The sequence below is a fragment of the Ricinus communis genome, chromosome 8 (assembly GCF_019578655.1).
Source record: "Ricinus communis isolate WT05 ecotype wild-type chromosome 8, ASM1957865v1, whole genome shotgun sequence".
Lineage (NCBI taxonomy): Eukaryota > Viridiplantae > Streptophyta > Magnoliopsida > Malpighiales > Euphorbiaceae > Ricinus > Ricinus communis.
The window spans coordinates 26,610,007-26,615,223 of NC_063263.1; the positions used below are offsets into that span (position 1 = coordinate 26,610,007).

Below are 5,217 nucleotides of genomic sequence, written 5' to 3' on the forward strand. Positions count from 1 at the left end.
TCATCAGCTGAACTAAACAGGCTCTCTGAAAAAAACTTAATTTTTAGTAGTAGTATAATAGTGATCGGGTTTTCTTTTTTAAAATAGATTTTGTTGAAGTAAAAATTTGTGACCTCAGCTCACGATTTTTTTCACTTTAGTTGGCTATTAAAATCGTACATTGAGACTGTATTTCGTTTAAATAGCGGGCTGCACATATTCTTAGTCCTAGGTCTATAATGCTAGTTGAACTTGGGTCCAAGATATAACAATTATCCTAAAGCATTCTAGTCATATCCTAAACTTATCTTAGCGTATTTATATATTGTATTGATAAAAATAAAAATAATAAAATATTTCAATACATACATATAGACTTTTTAAATTTACAAAAATATCATCACATATAATTAAATTTTTATTTTTTTGCTATAAATATATAATCTTTTTATATATTTAAAATACCACAGCAACAAATTATTTTATTTGAATCTCAGTTAATATAAATGATTTATATGATGAACTCACTTGATAAAAGTATAAGAATGGTGTTTTAAGAAGAAAATGGTACAAATTAATGATATCAATTAAGAAAAATCTAATTTTCTAAATTATCAATTCGGGATAGAGGAAGTATCTCCTATCACAAAATGTACAACACATGACAATGAAACATAAAACATAAAAATACATAAATAAAATTTCTGAAAATTATAGAAGTCCTAATCTAAGGCAGAATTTATGAGTTACAACCTCCAAACAATTGATTGGAATGTCTTCTTCAACACAAGAAAAAAACTAAACTGGATACAATTATTAAACAACAGTGTTGCGTGCTGATATGGTTCATGATCTGGCATGTAGACCAAATGAATTGCTATCTTCTTTTCTTGATCCTTCTTAACCCACCTGTGGGAAGAGATGTAGACGACAGAGAAATCTTCAAGATCATCCAGATAGTGTTCTTGAGGAAGATAAAGAGGCCAATTACTATCACAAACTGCTCACAGTTGACTCAGTAAAACTATGTAAAAGAAGAAAAGGGTAAAAAAAAGGTACCTTTCATTTTTTACTTTATCAGAATGGAAAAGAATATCTCAGGAGAAGTAAAATTGGACATTTGGACTATAGCAAGGGAGCTCCATATGTCTTGAGGGGTCATTTTAGAGTTTTTTTTCTGTTCCATCTCCTTCTTTCTTCTGTTTCTCTCTGAAAATTAGGATATTAGAAATAGAAAATGCCCTAAAATGCCCACTCTCTACTCTCCTCGTCTCCTCCCTATTTATAGGAAAAGAGGGCTTTGCCATAGTTGGTTTGCTTTGCTTCAGCTTCAACTAGTTTGTTTGTATGCTTATAAGGCCCACACGTACTTGCTAGCTGTTATTTATTCCCCCTATTTCAGATTTTTATCCTTTGCCAAACGAAATTTTCATTACATAAAGATCATATCTCTTTTGTCAATATATGTCACTGAACTTTGTACACTAATATCATTCAAGCTGCCCTTAGGTCAGTAGTTGATTTTTGAGTTCGTCTTAAAGACTAGGTAGTCATGATTCAATCCTAACATTCTTTCCAATCCCTTAAATATAAATAGAAAACAATATCAAATGGGGGGTTTAATTGGCCAAAGTGCCAAATATACACTTAAAAATTACTTTGTACAACCCATATAAATGGACCCTAATAAGTTTTTATCTCAAATATGAGCCCATTTTTTTGAAGGTGATCTACTTTTAACGTCAATGGATGAAGTGGTAATTTAGGACCCACATAGTTTTCACTTTAGCTAAAAAGAAAAACTAAAATAAATCACAAAATAACCTAAATAGCAATAAACTTAAAATTCAGTAACCTTAAAAAGTTTTTATCTCAAATATGAGCCCAATCTTTTGAAAGTGATCTACTTTTGCCGTCAATGGATGAAGTGATAATTTGGGACCCACTTGAATGACAATGTTTTCACTTTAGCTAAAAAAAAAACTAAAACAAATCACAAAATAACCTAAATAGCAATAAATTTAAATTCAGTAACCCTAATAAGTTTTTATCTCAAATATGAGCCTAATCTTTTGAAAATGATCTACTTTTGCCGTTAATGGATGAAATAATAATTTAGGACCCACTTGAATGACAATGTTTTCACTTTAGCTAAAAAGAAAAACTAAAACAAATCACAAAATAACCTGAATAGCAATAAATCTAAAATTCAGTAATCCTAAATCATACTTACAACACTTCAAACATATATAAAACTAACATAATCAAATACTTACAATAAAGTTGAGCACACATAGAACCTTCTACTAAGCTTAAGATCCGTTCATGAAGTCTAACATCTCTTTCATTTCAACTCACAGTTTCTTGAACATGTTACGAGTTTACTTTTGTTCCTTCTTCTTGCAGGTAGACCATATGAAGATTATGAAAACACCATATCTTTCTTCGCCTTCATCTGTCAAGTTTAAATGGGCAAGGTTTCAATTTATTTAATTCAATTTTGTTGGGTGCTTAATTGAAGATAGAGTTAGGGTTTGTAGGATTAGAAATGGATATGGGAATGAATTTATAACTCCACAACGATTTGATGAACAATAATATTAGATTCATTCCATTGTCAATAAAAAATGGCCTCTAACATTCACATGTCAACTTATTTAAATGGCTGTCCTCGGTAAAGTGAAGGTTCTAGTTGAGCCACTTTCAAAAAAATGGTTTCATATTTAAGATAAAGAGATTTATTAGAATTCAATGCGTGCAGCAGAAAATAGTTGGGCATCATATTTATCTCTTTTACCTTTTTAATTTGGTGAAAGGACCTCTTTTCCGATTTGCTTGCATTTTCTTTTTATTAGAATTTCACAAACTGTATTATAGATTTTTACCATAGAAATGGTGAGTGATGTGCGTAAAATACACACATCTAAATGGGGTTTTTAAGATTGATTTTATGGACATTTGGATGTGAATTGGTCTCAACACTCACCTTATACATATGTTTGTGTGCATTAGGTCTAAAAGAGGTCAAAGGATGAAAAAGGAAAGAATCGGAGCATAATTGGACGTCAAAGCTGCCGAAACGAGCTAAGTACGAGCATGAGGAAGCTGAATAGGGCCGTGTTGATCTCAACACTGGCCGTGTTCTCAACACAGTCACAAACATGGGCCGTGTTACCAACACGGGGAAAAACACGACCGTGGTGGACATCAAAGAAGAAGTAGATTTTAGGGAGCACGGCCACAGAGAGTAACACGGTCAGGAACACCATCCCGTGTTGATAACACGGCCAGGAACACGGCTGTTTTGGAGGCGACATGGGGTATTAATTAAAAGAACGAAAAGAAGAGAAAAAGAGGAGGCTAGGGTTAGAACGTCCCAAAACCCTAATTTTTCTCTCCCTAAGGGTTTTCTGAGCTGAGACCAAGGGAAAAGGAGACTTGGATCAAGGTTTCAATCAGATTTCCTTGAAGGATCGAAGATTGGGCGAGGTTCGTTGATTGATATTCAAATCGAGCAAGAGGAACAAGAATTGATTCAATTGGAGCAAAAGGATTTGGGGCTGTTTACTCTCATCCAAGGGTGTAATCGGGTTTTCTCTACCTTTGCTTATTGTTGTAATTGAATTCTTGTATATTTTGAGAATGAACATGATTAGCTAGATTGATTAAATCCATTGGGATTTCTTTACTATGTTGGCTTGATATTATATTATTGGATTATTTGAGCTGGTTTTGTATTCTTCTTATTTTCAGTATTAATAAAATTATGCATTATTCATGAGACGTTGTGAATTGTGATGTTTAGATTGCTTTATGAGATTGAGAAATCCGTTTGGCAATTGGAATTTTGAATAGCAAGAACTGGATAATAATCGCTTAGAGATAAGGATAATTAACTAGCCGGATTAAGAATTAACAAAGCTTAATAGAGGCGAATTAAAGCTTAATGCTAATTTAAGAATCAATCGTTAGGAAGAGATTCCAACTTTAGGTTATTAGGTTTAGGAATTCGGTTATCTCGAGAGAGAAACTGAATTCGGTTAAGAATTCGTCCACGGGTAGCATAATTAGACTCACCGATCCTTTATCTTTTGTTCGGTTGCCAACTAGTTTAGATTCCCTTTGGGTTTGTCTTCTTGTCTCGATTATTTCACTTATCAATTACTCCTGCATCTCCCTTAGGACTTAGCTCGTAGTTAATAGTTAGTTTAGAATTTATTCATCATCCATTTTAGGTTAATATAACAAAGAACAAAGGAGTAACTCTGGGCTTTCGCTTTCCCGAGGAATACGACCTTGATACTCGCCATTAGTGCTAGACTGCATCGATAGGTACACTGCCTTAGATTGTAGCTAACACGAGTAGCACCCATCAAGTTTTTGGCGCCGTTGCCGAGGAATTGTTTAAAAACTAGAGTGAAATTTGCTATTTGTTAATTTAGCCTTTTTTTTTCTTTCTTATTATTTTATGATTTTTATTTTTATTTGTTTATTTATTTTATTTTATTTGTACATATTTATTTAGCTTAAGTTTATGATTCAGATAGTGAATGATAAGGAGGTACAATGCTAAACTCAAAATCTTTGTATGACGCATTGGAAAATGGGATTAGGAACTAAGAGAGTGCTAAAAATTGGGATACCCGTGCATCTTTAGAAGCTCGAGTGGAATCGTTTTGCAGGGCTACCGATCAACTCTCCACTCCTATCCTTTCATCTCAAGTTTTTTATGAATTTTGTTGCGGTTTACATTTGAGTAATTATTGTCCATTGTGCAGTGATTTTACTCCTTATTCTTATAACTGTGAACAGGTGAATTATACGAGCAATTGGCCAAGTGACTCGTATGGAAGCACCTATAATCAAGAGTGGAGTACTCATTCATCCTATGGATGGAGCTTAGATGGCCTAGAACCACCAGAATCTCAGCAACTACATCAGCAGCCTACTCTTGCACCTTCAACTCAAGATGAAGAGTTAGTATCGGAGGAGCTGATGATGAGGTTCATTACAAGTCTTGATGATAGATTCCAACAAACAGAGAGGATACTTGAAAATCAACAAGCCTCGATTAATAACATAGAGCATCAAGTAGGCTTAATCTTCAAGTTACTAGGTGAAGAGCAATCGAGAACTCTATCAAACACTACTGAATCCGAGGAACATTTGGTAGTCACTTTGCGTTCGGGGTGAGAATTTTTCTGGTTTATCTATTATGTTTGACGATGATGCTTATGT

At 33.5% G+C, this 5,217-nt stretch overlaps 1 long non-coding RNA gene across 1 annotated transcript; it reads right to left on the reverse strand.

The window, feature by feature from the left end:
- Positions 1 to 566: 566 nt before the first annotated feature.
- On the reverse strand, positions 567 to 2,310 carry LOC112535057. The gene is made up of 2 exons (XR_003079261.2): positions 1,039 to 2,310; positions 567 to 943 (listed from the first exon to the last, which is right to left on the reverse strand). It is a non-coding gene; the product is annotated as an uncharacterized LOC112535057 (long non-coding RNA).
- Between the last annotated feature and the right edge of the window lie 2,907 nt (positions 2,311 to 5,217).